Raw genomic sequence first — 17,363 nt, 5'->3', positions numbered from 1 at the left:
GCTTCTGCTGGCTCCACCATTCCTAATACAAACCAGAATTCTATTGGCCTTCTTGGCTTCCGGCGCACACTGTTGGTTCATATCCAATTGGCTGTTGACCAACACCCCGAGATGTTTTCTGCCAGACAGCTGTGCAGCCACTATTCTCCAAGCCTGTAGCACTGCATGGAGTTGTGCCCAAAGTGCAGAACCCAGAACTTAGCCTTGTTGAATCTCATAACATTCACTTTGCCAGTTGGTCCAGACTGTCCAAAACTTTCTGTAGATTCTTTCTGTTCTCCATTCTAAGTTCCATCAAGTATCATTATTGCCTTATCTGAGGTTTGTCTCAGATTTGTAGTTTTCAGTTTTATTCTTTTCTTTGTTAGTCAGTATCAAAAGAAATTAAAATAACATAGCCAGTATGTCAATGAAAATCATCAATAATATCAGAGATGCTGCAATTCAAACTGACTTTTACTCAATAAATACTGCAAAGAAAGAACTGAAAGGATCATGTGCTTGCCTTAAGAAGAGTGCATTAGAGATGAATAAAGCATGAGTTACATGCTCCTTTATACCTTCTCCAGAGGCAAATCACAAAACAAATCGATCTTCATTCTGTAAAATATCACCACAAAATATTAGATGCTTTTTATTACAATGTAATAATATCAGTGGGCTGTTGACACAGATTTTACAGACTGCGTAGATAGTGTACTTGAACAGTCTTGATTCTAAACTAGAAGCCTGATTCTGGTTACTAAAGCATAATATTTAATGGAAGTAATTAAGAAAGTTTTTTTTTTATTAAAAAAAAAAGAGCTAATATCCAGTTTGTTACCACAGTGAAAACGTTGGCTATAGACAATAATTATAAAGGAACTCAGTATAGGAAAGTGGTTTCTTAAATAAGTGCCATTAATTGTTCACCTACAACAGGATGGTCAATTGCTACATTAAGGACATGGGGATATATTAAGCACTTCTCCAGCTTTTAAAGCCAAATATTGTACTTAAATTAAGTAAATATTTGTGAATATGTTCATGTATAAAAACACCCTATGTGGATTTATATTTACTTTTAAAGTGAATTTGGAATTTTTTTAATAGAAATGTCAAAGTATATGTTTAATCTGATTTAAGTAATATTTAAAATTAAATTTACATTCATAATCCTGAATCTTCTACTTTATAAAACTGCTGAAGGAAGGACTGACAATCTTAAGCAATGATGAGAAAGTTATTGTGCAAGGCTCTAGTATTTTGCTAAACATCCTGCAGAAGGAGGCACTGCTTACAGAAGATGAGACACTCATTTTAAGTTACCTGATCTGATATACAGGAGTCTGCTTCTAAAAACAGAACCACATTAAACAACATTGCCCAAAATCTAAGTAGCATTAATTCAGCTAAGTAGAACATGTACACTTACCTGGCAACTTTGAATATTATAATTTCTCACATAAAAACTGTGATATGCTTACATATGCAAAATAATGTGTACATAGTCAATGAATTCCATAAATCATTAGCCACTCACTGACTTTTTGTGAAGCAGTGTAATTAAAGCTTAAGGGAAGAATAATAATAAACAGATGTTCAGTATGTAACCAGGACGATATCGAACTACAATATTTCTGCACTTTAACAGTACAGGTGGGAGAAGGAATATAAAGGAATTAAAACTAATTACATGTAGAGGTTAGGTACACTACTTAGAGTAATGACAAAATTGTTTCTGTTCAGTAAGCAAACATGGATGACAGAGCTGTTTAATACTTGGACACTGTCTTACTCTGAAAGAAAATGGTATATATTGAGCTACCGTGTTAGCAGACATAAGACAATAAACCAACCTTAGCAATATCCAGTTATTATTACAGAAGGGGAAAGCTGTTCTAACCTTATCAAAGGTTGTAAACCAACCACAAGTTTTGTTCTCAGTGTACTAGTTACGTTTGAACTCCTAAAGGGGAAATATTTTGCAGGAGAAGCTCACTGCCCTTCAGTGGGACAAGAAGTGATTTTTATGATGGAGCTACCTCTGATCTAGCTTTGGACTAGGGATATATTGTACACCTTGATAACAACTCTACTTCATAAACAACATCAGTCTACTCTGGGTACAATGATAGGAGAGTTCCATATATGACCACTTCCCAGAAGCTGACTGCAATGTTTTGAACGTGGTTATATTTGGAAGAATGCATTAGCTATGTAGGAATATAGAACCAAAAAGAAACAAACTTATGGCACAATCACAGTTGTCTCTTGAGATTTAATTCTGAAAAGTCAGTGAAATATCTATTTTACACCTTCTGCCCTGGAAGGATTCTGAACATATGAGAATAGATTCAAACCAAATGAAAAGCCAGAAGTCACAATTATACTATGAACTCTTGCATTAACAAGAAATGTGTTAAATAAAACTTCGGAAAACAGAGCGTGCCTCCTGCTGCACAGGCAAATCAATCCTGCTAAACAGTAACAGTCCCTGATAATCTGATCCACCCCTCACACCTGTAAAACTTGTACTATTTTCAATTCTAAACAGAGTCTTTGTACCCTCTATCCTATGTTAAGGGGTATATATGTACCTATGACATGCCAACAAGCCATATGAGAAATTTTAGTGCTAAAATGAAAGAGTTATGCTCTGGCAGTCTCCAGTATTTCAAATTTCTTCCTTGTTCACTGCCTTCATAGAAATAAAATTTGCAAGAACTAAAATGGTAGAATCGGAGAAAACTAGAAGGAAATCAGACTGAATGAGAGCTTTATAGCAGCATGACAGAAAACAAAGGCTCTCAAATGATTCTTCAAGTATCAGAATACAAGTGATGGTTCACAGGCAAAAGTCTGTAATGATGTAAAGTTCGATACTATTCTAAACACAATTAACCCAAGTTTGCATAAGGTAGTGAAAATAATTTGACCTGCAGTTCTATACACAAAAAAATTAGCAAAGATCTATTTTTCATCTATTTATTTATTTATCTGTTTATTTATTTATTTACTTACTTATTTTCAGAAAGGAGAAATTGGATGTGCAGATATGCACTAGAGAATTTCAGGTCTTTAACTTAGGTGCAAGAATTAGAATTCCACTTAGTAAGGTATCTCCATAACAGCAAGTTTTCTCCCTTGTATTGTTGTGCGACTTCTTTTACAGCTCTTAGTGTTATCTAGAAATCAAGAAGTTTAGTGTTTAAGGTCTTTCCAGGAACATCCTAGACATATTCTATTTCTAAGTAAATTAAAAGACTCTTTTCTCTTGTTCCATGTGACAAAAGTGACAAGAAATGACAATTTCCAATAAAACATTCAAAGCTGCTAATGAAAAAATCTTTCCATGCAAACACAGTTTTTTGTAAAAAAGTGCTAAAATCCAAAAATCAGGCTCACTCTTGCAATGATAAGCATAAGGTAATATCTCTTATCCACCACCACCACCTCCCCATTCCCAACCGATCTACTTCTTTCTAAATCAGAATTGTGCTTGGTTCTTCTGGACAGTGTGTCAAAACTAAGTTCTTTGCTTGTATTTGTTGTGTCTTAAATATTCTCTGAGTGCAGGGCTGTGTGTGCCTGGGGAGTTTTTCATGTGTTTCTGAATTAGCAATGAGAAGGGAGAGAGAGGAGGAGAGTAAAATCAGGCACTACTACTCCGTCCCCCACTCCTATGGATGGGCTAACTGTCCTGGGTGGGCTGCTGCAGAGAAGGAGGGGGAAGAGGTGTGGCAGCAGGTGTTATCCCCCTCCCCATTCACTGGCTGCACATGCACACCCAAAGAATTCACACAAAGGTTATTCTGGCAAGTTCATTTTCAAGTGCCAGTGACCCTGGAACCCCTAGCCGCAACTCCAGAACTTTCTCAAGTTGGGAGTTTCACAAGTTGCCCATGTCCTAATTCAAGAACTTTCAGAGGAAAACCACCTCCTTACATCTTAATCAAGACAGGGACTTGCCCTATAAATAGTGCCTGCCAAGAACACATGGAGTACATGCCCACAACACCACAGAACCAGCCTGAAGAAGGGCTACTGGATCACATGTTCCTGAAGAATTGCTGCCATGGGAATTGCTGCCACATGGACTATGCTTTTCTGAGGAACAGTTGTGCCCCACTGGAGTGGTGACTATTTTTTTCCCCCTTTTCCCTGCAACTTCTTTCTCTGACTTGGCCTGTTCTTATTCTTTCCTTATCTTATGATACCTTCTTTTTTTTCATCTCTGGCACTTTGGTGTATCTGATCAAATCTGACTGTGATATAATTTGTTTGGCGTTTTCTTGCTGTGTTCAAGGTATCAGATTGTGATCTGAACAGATTTGGATGTGTTTTGTGACTTTAAAAAGTTGCTACTTGGACTGCACCTGAGTGTCCATTTTGTAATTTTGACTGTGTCTGAAATAAATACAGAATTTTAATTTACCCTAGGAGATTTTTTGGTCTCCAGCTTGGCATACAGATATGCAAAAGAATCATTTTACCTTCCCTTTTCAACTGTGCAGGTTGAGGTGGGCCCTAACACTGCTGGTGTCAGAAGTGTGAAATAACACAGTGATATCAGAATTCAATACTTAGGAGAACTAAGGATGATTTTTTCCAAGTGAGGGGAAGACTCACTTGCTAGAGTTTATGAACATTTTTTGAGACTACCACCACCATAAATGATTTGATTAATGCCAGTTTATGCATTCCAGATTAGTAGAAGATGGGGGGGGGGGGGGGAAGAAAAAGTACCATTTCCAATTCAAAAATGCTAAAATGGAGACATCGTTCCTCATGCCGGGGAAGAGCACTGGGATTACACCTCATTCTATTTCCATTGCATGACCTAGCCTTGGAATAGAGTTATTCAAAGTTGCTCTTACTCAATAGGAAAATACACTTAAAAATTACACATTGTGTGAAAATTCACTTACTTCAAATGCTTCTACAAACCAGAAAAATGTATTTAATGAGCAGTAACTTATTGTTAATTATAAATTTAAGAGGATGAGTCTATATGGGTTCTGTATTTCAACAGAAAAAAGAGAAAAGATAAAAAAAAAAAGCTGTGCTCAGGAACTTATTTTAAATCTGTGCAGATTTCATTGCAAACTGCACTGAGAATCTTCATTACTCTGCCATTAGCAACATTATTTCATTCACTATGATAATGATCAGAGCAAAGGAAGACTTTATTACAGCTTCAGTACTGTATTCAAGCTAGGAGAAAAGAGCCAATACTCATATCATTGAAATAAACTATCTGAAGTTGATCTTTCTTTTAATACAACATCAGGTGTGCAACAAAATAAGACTGAAAGTTTTGGGTTTGTTTTACAGAAGGTGACAATTATTTTTAAAATGATTACTTAAACCTATATGTGCTCAGTGTGTAGAAAGCATATGGCTGAATGACAAGCTAAAGACAAAATCAGGCACTTTAAAAAATCTAACTTTAATCAAATCAGCTGGAATATTGCTGTGAAATCTGACTTTACTTCTTTGATTGCCTTAGATTGCCCTGACCGGACCCTCCCGTAGGACCTTCTACACACACATGGCAAGACCACCCCAACACGTGCAGACGGGTCACGGACTGGCCGTATAAAAGAACTTGCAAGGAACTACATGGTGCACACCCATTACTCCAATCAAACGAGCCTGGACCATGAGGCCTGGAAGCAGCTACTGTGGGAGCGATCAGGTGTTCCAGAGGAACTGCTGGCTACCCATTGATGTGGTGACTGTTTCTTTTCCCTCTTCTCTCTCTTTTTTTCCCCTACTGTCTCTCGATATGTATATTATTTGTTTTACAGTGTTTTATTGACTGGCATTGGTGTGTGTCAAATCAAATCTGAGTGACCTTGGCTGTGTTCAGGAATCAGATTGTCATCTGAACAGATTGAGATCTGTTTTCTGTAACTTTGGGAAGTGGCACCCCCGTATATCATCTGCACACTCAATTCTTTTGGTTTGTTTATTTTGGTCAAAACTAGAATGGATTTTGCTTTAATTTTTGCCTTGAGAATGACCTTATCAACCTCTGGAACACCACACAGATAAATGAACCACCTTCTTTCCACCGTGCAGGTCAAAAGAAGGCTTAGACATGAGTATATAGCTTGTGAATTTAGGGCAAGACAATTGCTGAATCTTTTAATTTTGATGTGAAAGAATTGCTTCTCTTAGTAGCAATGAGATATAAAAGTGAAAGTAGGCTATTTGATTTTTAAAAATAGCTGAGTTTAGGAAACAAACTCGTAAGATTATAGTAAAAATAATCCTCTATCTCAATTTCATTTAAATAATTTTCAAAAAATAACACCACGTTTCCTGATATTTTGTTTTATTTTGCCCTTACCTATACCTGTCATTTAATGCTGCTATTCTATTAACATGTTAATTGCAAAGTTCTGAAACAAACTTGCCCTGTGAACAAACAAATTCCTTTCTTTACTGCTGATCTCTTGCCTTACACAGTTACACCTCCTGCCAAGTACCAGAAAGGATCATGAGGAAAACTAAGAGAAAAATTTGCATGCCAGGCCCTGCTCAGAACTGAATGAACATTGTCAGTGTTAAAAAAAATTGGAAAACACGGTGCAGTCAGGCCACATTAGGAGCAGAAAATATTCAGATTTATATATCATATTTTACAGATTTTATCCTCAGGTGAGTTTGGAGAAGGGAAAGGGAGAGAAATAATTTCCTTGAAACTCCACCTATAGTTTTCTTGTGCATTTTTCCACCTTCAGTGTTCTGAAAGGAGTTATAAACTTGGATGCAGGTATTAACAAAAAGCAGTGAGCTCATTGGCATAGAAGTCCCTTCCAGTTCTATGGACTCAACTGTAATTGTGGTTTAGTCCCTCCCTTTTGTCATACAAATCGGTTTCACTGACAGTCACAGTGTTAATTCATAACAAGATTTTCATCAGGTTTAGTAGTGTGACTGGACTTCAAAAAAGAATTAGATTATTTCATCACTATTCATGGCCTCAAGTTGTGCCAGGGAAGGCTTACACTAGATAGGACATATTACTTTACAGAAAGAGTTGTTAAGAATTGTAACAGGCTGCCCAAGAAAGTGGTTGAATAACCACACCTGGTGGTATTTAAGATGTGTAGATGTGGCACTTGGGGACATGGTTTAGTGGTGGAGTTCACAGCTTTAGGTTTATAGTTGGACTCAATGATCTTAAGTTTTTTTCCAACATAAATGATTCTGTGAAAATAATGACGTGGATGGTCTCTGGGTTGTTGATATTGTCAGCAAGGCTTCTATATATATCAAGTAGAACTCCTTTCTGGGAGAATTTTTTTTTTTTCCGTCAAAGAAACCTGAAAGGGTATCTCAGAATAGCTGAAATCCACAACTCATCTTTCTTTAAACCATCAAGCTCCTGCTGGAAGCTATTCTAATGCAACAAATTGTTTCACTCAGTGTATAGCAATGTCTTTGCACCTAAGATGAAGGGAAATATTGTTAATGGGATTACTATGCCTAGCAGTTCTCACACAATCCACTGATCATTTAATTCACTCTGCAAAGAGAAACAGTAAGCTATAGAACTGTCAAATAATGTGCTACGCTTGCTGGATCAATGAAGTAGCAAATAAAGAAGGAAGATGCCTCTGAAATTTTTTCAGGTTTCATTTTCTAATAAGCTCTGACACTCTACAAGAGATATCAAGCGCTTCTCTGCGCTGTTTCTGAGTCAGTTCCAACATTGCAGAAGAACTACAAACATAGAAACTGTTGTTCAGGAGCAGTAATGGAGTAGACCCAGAGAAGATAGACCATTGCTGAGGTATGTCTTTGTGTTCCCATCTCAGGATCCGGTGTTAGATTTTTGATGTGGCAGATGAGAGCACTTATGGGGGTTACATACCTGATTCATGCTGTTTGGACATTTTCTTCTCTTCCTATACAAGAAAACATCAAGGGAACACACTAAAGAAAATATACCAACAGGGAAGTCTACCATGATCTTATGAGGCAGGGTAGATACCTGACCAGGGACCAGGAAGTCTCATTGCATAACAAGCACAGCAAACTGTCTTTTGAGAAGTGTGAAGACAGAAAAAGGATAAGGAAGCCATCTAGAAGGAAATCTGCTAGAAAAACTCAAGTAGGCATGACAAGTGTGCAAGGTTACCTTCAAAGACAGCTGCTGCTAAGCCAACCATTTCAGACTCCCTAGCATTTGACTGACATTCAGCTGGAAGTCACAGCATAAAACTTGCTGAACTTAGTATTTATGATCTTACAACACTTTACTAGCTTATACGTATTCTAGATTTACAGAGCTCTGTTGCCTTTTTGTGTATTTTTTTATTTTTGCAGAAGATAAAATCTTTTTAATAGATCAAAAAATATTGTATGTGTCCATGGCTACAATTTAAATAATTTCCAAGCATTCTGTTTCAGTATGACCTTCAAATTCATGGCCATTTTTTTTCAGGAAGTTTTCTGCAAGAATATACATTATTTTGGTTTCTAAGCTGCATTGCATAGACAGAAGTAATCTATATCAAAAACTAAGTGGTTTAACAGTGGTAAGCCCTGTAATGAAGGAAAGTAACCAAGTCTAACCAAGAACAAAAGCCTTCTGCACAGGGACAGTTGGTTTACGGACAAAGCTCATTTAATATACATCACAAATTTGCCTGTATCATGTGGTCCAGTTCTTCTTCTTAAAAAATAAAGAATCTTTAATAAGGATACAGGTTTTTAAATTAGTTTCAAATCATAAATCTTAGCTCTGAGCTGGTCAAAAGATAATAAAGGAATTAGATTATCAAGTCCTTTTACATCTCAGTGAGCCCTAAACAGCACTAGAACCTTTTGAATAACCCAGGAAAAAGATCCTCTGGTGTATGTCAACAAGTCAAGCTCAAACTAATATATTATTTTGTTTCACATTGCACCACATGTCTATTTATTGTGACCTTTTATTTTCTTAATACTTCAATAATCCTGGTATCTTAAATACTATATGATGTCTGCAACAGTTATTGGCTTGTGTTGTTTCCCTATAAATTTTTAGTATAACTGTACTTAATCCTAAAATATTTATTTTAGATTTTTACCTGAAAATGTGTACTAAAACTATATTTAACATTTTGGTGTGTGTTTTTCTGTCTGATAAAGCTATCCATAATCGAATTTTAAAAAGTTCCTTAAATCCACAAAGCAGAAAACACTCTAAAAAAATACTCAAGCAATTTCTTTATTCACACAGAGGCCTGTGTAAGATTGCAAGTAAGGTAGAAACTCCAAACCACATACTTTAACTGCTTACTGTAGAGACCAACAGTCCAAGTTGATCCATATGCCTTCTTACATATAAAACAAACTCAAGAGATTGGAGCAGGTAAAGGCTATTGGTTTAAAGTATGATTTCGGATAATTTCTCGGTACTTCTAAATTATTAAGACCCAGTAGTGTGTAAGTTTGTCCCTGATGCCAGGAACCGATGGAAGATTTAGACCGTCATCAGGAGCCAGCAGCTCTCTGCAGTCTTCTGAAATCTCCAGGAGATGAAGTAAGCATTAGTATACTGAAACCTCAGGGAGTATATCTTATGTGACTGACTGATATACAAAGTAAGGTGTCTGGGCTACTTTGTATTTCAAAATAATTTTTTCAAGTCGATGGCCTTCCAAATCAAGAAAATTCTGACAAAATAACTTATTAAATCTACAAAAATGCATCATATAATTCAGAAGTAAATGTAGCTAAACAAATCACATCACTACTCCCTTTGTTAAGCAGATTTAGTTTTCAAAGCTTTCCTCTGACCGTTAACCTGACAGGACCATTTTATTGCAGACTTATTAGCTATAAGCAATTAAAAGACTAATTGAGGATCAGACTGTTACATCAATATTCTCACCTTATATTTATAGAGACTAATTACCAAAACTGTACTCTAAGAAACAGTTACATTGACAGAATCTTATCACATGTATACAGTACTTCAATCTGAATAACTGGTACACAACAGAATTCTGTATATGTACACATACAGAAGAGTAAAGACATATGTAGCAGTGCACTCACTGTGGCCAACTAGATCCTCAAAATAATTCATGAATTGTATTTAGATGAAGAAAGTTAGAAATCGCTGTTTTAATAATATCCAGATATCAGGAAATTTTGTGAGACACAGAACTGTATTAGAAATTGACACAACATAACCTTATGGAACCTCTGCTTCATGATAAAGTTATTGCTTAGTCAAAAGGATATTTCTTCATTCCAGTTAGCTTGATTTAAATCTAAGTAGAATTATTATGAAACCGCTACCCTACGTTTAATAAATTGAGAGGCAAAAGGAAGGAGAAGTCTTTGTCTATGACACTTTAGGTATTAGGAGTTTCATCATAAACAGTTAATTGAATCTAAAGTAAAACCATTATCATGACTTTCTTTTCTGATTTTCAAGTACTACTTGGAGAGAGTGATGGGACTCTTAGGAACTTAAAATGTTGAAAGAAAATACTGCTATACTAGACATCTCCAAGACAAGACAGATCTTTCTCCTTGCCTTAATTACCCACAAGGATTTTCTAATTTCTGTTCATAGAGTCAGTCTTTGTGGCAAAACTTATTTTTCATCATCTGAATTGTGCATTTATTCTAAGAATTCTGAAAGATGGAAGATAATACCTATGCACTGTTTGCAAACCCTTATGTATAACAATCATACTGCTGTACACCAAGTGTTTTCTTCTCTAATGGAAATACAGCCTGCTAGAACTTAGCCTCTGCTGAACCTTGGTAAATAGAATACACACTGAACATGTTCTATATTTTATTGTATCTACCCTAAACAACATTACTTATTAGTATTAGTGAATACCATTAGGCAATTCAAAAACGTGAATAAAGTTTTCTGCATTAGAGCTCGCGCTTCAGAGCAATAGACTGAAGAAATAAAAACCAGGAATATAAGCTAGTACACAGGCTGTAAGAACCAAAGGTATATTTTTCTGAAACGATCTGTCACCGCTGTCAGTGTGGTATCTAAATTTACAATATAGTAATTTTCCAGTACATTCACCCTAAATGACAGCTTCTGAAATCTACCTTTTAAGAAAATTATCAAGCTATCACAAAATTAGGTTGATATTTGAGACTATATGATCGTTAATATTTTTCCTTAGGATCTATATTTCCTAAAGGTAAACAAATGCCACATTTTGCAGTGATGAAAATAACTCCATTGAATAAAAATTTGTAGGAACAAGAAAGCAGTAGGTTGCTATTAAATGAAACAATCTAATAAAAAAAATTAAAATTCTATTTTCAGTAGAAAAAGTATGTTATGTTAATAAGAATTTTCAAGATTTCCTAAGAACTGGTGAAAAAGGCAACAAAAAAGTATGCTTTGTCAGTAGCAACGACCCATGCTTAGAGGCAGTATTAAACTATTATTTCTGAAGAAAATTCGGGTGCTTCTGGAATTGACATCATCAACATGCAGATAGCCTAAATTAATAATAGTGCCATATGGGGCATTTACACATAATTTCTGAAAAAATCTTCTTAAAAGGCTGTTTTAGTGCACACCAGATTAATTACTTTTGTAGATACTAAAAAAAAATATATCTTTAGTCTACATAAAATGAGAAGTCTTGCCATATATTACATCGTAGAAACTTGAAAGACCTACATAAGCTCTAACTGTATAAATAATTTTTACTGAAAGTACTATCTAAAGAACAAATGAAGATTTACAGCTCCCAGAACCAGAAGTGTGTGGAATTCATTTCTTTTTTTGTGCTTTAGTATTCTGCAAATAATGTTCTCAGTGTCTGGCAGGCCTATTAAATTCTCTGTCACAACTATGGTTTGTTTTTTTGTCAGTGGCATGAAAATAAAGTTTTTCCTACTACATTTTAGCTGACTTGAATGTTTCTTTTAATTTAGACCTGTTATACATCAAAATATTGAATTTAAATTTAAATGCTTTGAATTTAAAAAGCAAAACATCATTGTGAAACTACAAAAAACAACAAGCAAACTTGGTACAATTGTGTTTCAATGGATTTTCTGCCAGCTAGCCATGAAAATAAAAAACTATCAAAGCCAATTAATCATTTTCTCCACAAGACTAAATCATTTGATATGTTAATTTTATCAACTACTCTTACATCTATCTTCTGTGTTTATATGCACAGGTGTTAGTATGACTTCGGTTCCATGAATGAAATATTCTTGCTACTATTTTTGGTGTTAGTGCAGATGCCTAAATTCCCCTTTCCTTCTGTAATGATCATTATTGATGAGCTTGTAGCGTTGAATTTTCCTTGTCAAAAAGAAGATATCTTGGTTCTTTTTATACTACATGCCTAACACCTACATTCCTTAATCTCATACTCTGCCAGTCTAGAATTTGTATCTTCCAAAGCTTAAATTACATCTAGTACATTATATCAATTATATTTAGACAGAAAGATTTGGGGTTAAGTGATGTGATTCAACAGAAATAACTAAATACTTTTATGATCATCAAATATTTTTAGAAGATTACTTTATATATAGCAATTATTCCTATACAGAGAGACACAGATAAAGTACACATATAGATCTTCTTTTACATATATATATATAAATATATAGAGATAAACGTAGAAATGAGATATAGATATATGTAGGTATAGATAAATAGATATATTGATATAGATAAATAGATGTATAGATATAGGTAAATGAAGAAAGGAGAAGATCATCTTATTCAGGTGATTAGAATTGCAACTGCATCTTCAGGATAACAAACATCCTTAAGCATCTCACCCAGTAACAGTAAGTCTATAATCTCTTCCCAAAAAGGAAGGTCGTTGTGAAATAGTGACTCTGTTTAGGCACAAAGAGCACTAAATTCTTAGAAAAGAAACTTAAGAATCTTGTTTCCTTATGACAGGGACCTACTCTGTTCAGTTCCTTCTGTGCTTAGTATCCCCCTTCAATTTGTGATGACAAAAGCTGCCAGAGAGGTGTAATAAAACTAGTAAGTGATAGTGATCTAACTACAGCATATCACTACTGTTTTTTTCCAATCAAGATGGGACATTGAGGTTGCAAGGTTAGGTCAGACTCACATATGTACACCGATATCTAGAAAAAAATTGAAATATTTGTTGAAAAACTATGATGAACTTGGCTAAACTGCATAATCGCATCAAAGGAGAAAAAAGTCCCTTCCCCATTTCTCAATAAAATTATTAACAGTTTCTGCTGTTCTGAGGTTGTATGATTTCAGAATTCCATTGTTCTTATGAAAATACACTATGGCAGAGTTATTAATTTATCCTGAATGTATATTAAGTGAATATTGCTACAATATTTACACAAGCCTTTACTAGACAGAACAACTCCCTTTATTTGTTCCTTTACATTTTGAACACTTGAGCAACGACATTTTGCTTGCAAAAATGGTGATGTTATGTGAAATTCAAGCTTGTATAACTTCTATAAGGCATCTATGGCATGACAACAAAGCTGCAGCAAGAGAGCTTCAACCACTTAATGCTTGTTTTACACACCATCAGATTTTGGTGGAAAGATGTCTTTCGAGTTGTTGAATGCTTTACTCCCAAAATTTATCTGAATTATCCACTTTCAGGAAAAGGAAATGTAATTGTAATTTTCCTTTTCAAAGTCCCTGGTGAGTATGTTTCCCAAGTTTTAAGGCATACTTTGCCACGTTTTAGAAGTGTGATTCCCAACAAAAAAAAGGCATACTTCATCACTAGGGTCACGGTTATGCCTTGTGCATTACAGTCTCTCAGCTGCGTGTTGTTACTAATGTTTTCTGGAATCTGCACCTTGGGCCCTCCCACAATCTTGCTTTCTTACGAGAGCATGGGCTCCTAAACCCAGGCCCCTCTTCCAGGGTGTCCCCAGTAAAGCCTCTTCAAACACTGAGTACTGCAAATACCCTTGAGCGAGCTCGCTCGCCCTGCCCACCTGTGCCTCATTGCAGTGGCGTAGGACAGGCTGCAGAATTCCTTCAGTGGAGAACAAGATGATAAAAGACGTGTCATCCTCCATGAGATCAAAGCTAAAGGGCTGTATAACTGGCTGGATGAGCACCAGTGGGATCTGGGCTGGGAGGCAGACCAAGTAGCATCTGCTTTATCGGCTCATCCTTTTACATTAATGCTGTCATGCCACTGAAGTGATTTATAAGCAATAATACTTGTAAAAAGGAAACTACTCTTGTTTCTGGTCATTCATAACTCATCAAAATTAAACACACTGCAACAGGAATGCTGTCAGTTCTGCTGCACCTCATTAGGCAAATTGAATTCAGAAAATCTTGAATACTGTCGGGCCTGGAGTTTTCTCAACAATAAAATTTAAGTAATGGAATTACTCTAATTATCATCTTGCAGTTGGGTTGTTTCTGAGTGCGAGTATGTTTCAGAACCTTTCCCGTGTCTCTGCGTGGAGTCTCTTTGTGAATGCCTTGTTGTGGAGACATCAGGCACAATGTTGCCATTGCTCTCACTGAATGCATCATGGAGCTGTTAAAGCACATGCACAGCCTTACCTCCGGAGGTGCCAGTTTTGTTGAATTCAAGCTAGACCTGCACAACACATCAAGTGCCAGATCAGCTACGAACTGGTCTCGTGAACTGAAGGCAACAATAGTTCCTATGGTAAATTCTCCATGATTGCAGAAACAATTGCCATTGTACAATACAGAGATACATAGATATATATTTTAAATCCTTAGTCTATCTTAAAAAAGTAGAATTTCAATCTAAAAACGTTACTTTCAAAAAAACTTTAGTAGATTGTTTAGTTACTATGGGTCTTGTATAGTAGTTTAAAATACATACAATACCTTCTGGCATGGCAGGTTAAAGTTCTTGTCCAGATATGTCTTTAAAATAAAATGTAGAAATTCACAGGACACTTGAGAGCTGATGCATTTCCAGGATGTGAATGGTATTTCCTTATAAACAAAGGTCTTTTAGGCAAATGTATTTAAAACCTTTGCCACAAGTGGACTCTTAAAATAATCATCCATAAGTAATGTATTTATTTTACTGCAGAGCTTGACGGATTCTGAGAAGTGATACATTAATGTTTCTGCAAATGGAGGATATTTTTCTGAAACAGAAAGCTCAGTGTTGCATCCTGAAATCACTCTTAGCAATTTTTAATATACATACTCTGTCAAAAATAGCTACTGAATAAAAAAGTCAGAATAGACAATGACACTGCTAAAATAGCCTTCTTAATGAGCATCACTTTCACTTTTTTCTTATTACAAAATGGGCACAAACAGAAATATAGGAAATTACATCTGAAAAAAAGAAAAATCTTTTTTTACTGAGTGTGATCAAACACTAGAATAAGTTGCAAATACAGACTGTGGAGTTTCTATTCCTGGACATACTTAACACTTACTACATATGCTCTGGGGCAACCTATTGTAGATGACCAGGCCTGAGGAAGGTGATTAAACTAGATGATTTCCAGAGGTTCCTTCCAACCTCAGTGATTCTGTTATTATTGCAAATTGAAAGGACAAACTGGAAGTTTTAAAAAGCAGCAAAATGAGTTTCGAAGATACTATTGTGTAGTTTTTTGTTTTTATGAAAAGTGATGCTGTTTCACCTAACTTTTTTCTTGATTCCCTCTATTTTTATATTCTTTCTCCAATGGAAACTTGCTAGGACCTGAGAGGATCTTCTCATAGAAATTACTTTTATTAGGAGAAAAAAATTTCCTGAGCTACTAGTATCACATTTCCAACAATGGGGTGGGTTTCTCCCCCACACCAAATGATAATAACGTATTTCTAAGAACTGGGTCAAATCACTTCAATTTTTTTTTTTATTAAGAACATTGGATTTTGTTTCCCAAGTACAATGCTAAAGGTACTGAGTAGACAAATTACTACACTAGAATAAATTTACTGACTTGCCTTTGAGAAATTTTAATAACCAGAAGTATTAATAATTACCAATAAAAGTCAGCCAGATCATCTTTACTCATTTTCCATGGTCATTTCCACATTCAGCATTTGATTAATGTGAATTCTTTGACCCTAAAGTAATTACCCACTCATTATCAGACAAAAATATGAACTTATATAACTACCAATCAATATAATCACTAATGCAGTATGTTTCACATTAATGAACTAACATTCAAACTTCAGTTTGCTTAGTATACAGGTTCAATAGCCCTTGTCTGTGTGCTTCGGGATACCATATTCATAAGAGGATGCTTGGATTTATTATCCATTCCTTTAAATGTCAATCTTTTGTACATGATATATGAGATTTTCCTCCTTCACATTTACATTTCAAAATGTGTGTTGGTAAATGTCCAACAATGGAAATTAAGCAAGTACAAGCAAGCAGATTTAAAATTCAGTATACATCTACATTTACTCTCAAGTTCCCTTCTGAAATGATTTTATGGCTAGGGAGTATAATTAATAATATTTCAGACCATGAAATCACTAGAACTACATACTTATGAATAAAGATAACTAACCATTTAATACAAGATTTCTTGAACACCCTTTTTATACGTTACAATAAAATCTCTCTAAACATTTGCTAGTTTATCACTAATGTGGTTTGTATATAGTTAGAGATTCTTGAATGAAATTTATCTTTCCTTGACAATGAAACTTCTTTAAACTGAAATATAGCTTGCACCATGTCTCTTCTACCTGATATTTTTCATCTCTCATTTAAAACCATTATGTTCAATTAACACTTAGTGAAGTGTTAATTAATTATACTGCTTATATAATATTCTGGTATAAAATATCAAGCCTTTATTTGAAACCAAATGTTTATTTCGTGTTATATTCAAATATCATATATATATTTTGTATTATATTTAAATATCACTCCTCAACCAAGCATATCAGAAAGTAGTATTTAAAGGATTTCTTAGTTTATGCAAATAAAAGCTGTGTTATTTAGATTTAATGAATAAAGCATGGATTTTAATATTACATTTAAAAATACCGACCAGCATTTCTCCACTTCCCTTAAACGTATGGTCTTAATATTACTATCCCAGGGTGCTATAAGGTTTCAGAACAGTCATGCCCATATAAATGCTTTCAGAATGAAGGAAACCTTTTGAATGATAGATCTCTGACATTTAAGTATTATAAATCTGAACAACTTGAGAAATAATTGCTTTAATCATCTTATCAGGAAAAAACAACAACAAAAGTAAATCTTCCATTTAATTAATTTAGCCAGCTGTAGAGTACAAACAGAAAGCCTTTAAAAGAACCACTGGGTTTAAGAAAAGATAATAATAATTTTAAAGCAGAAGATATGAGTTTTCTGCTTTTTAGATGATCTATCAAATTATATCATTTTATTATATCA

This window comes from Cuculus canorus, chromosome 2 (assembly GCF_017976375.1).
Source record: "Cuculus canorus isolate bCucCan1 chromosome 2, bCucCan1.pri, whole genome shotgun sequence".
In the NCBI taxonomy this organism is placed as follows: domain Eukaryota; kingdom Metazoa; phylum Chordata; class Aves; order Cuculiformes; family Cuculidae; genus Cuculus; species Cuculus canorus.
Note: the sequence above shows the minus strand (reverse complement) of the source record.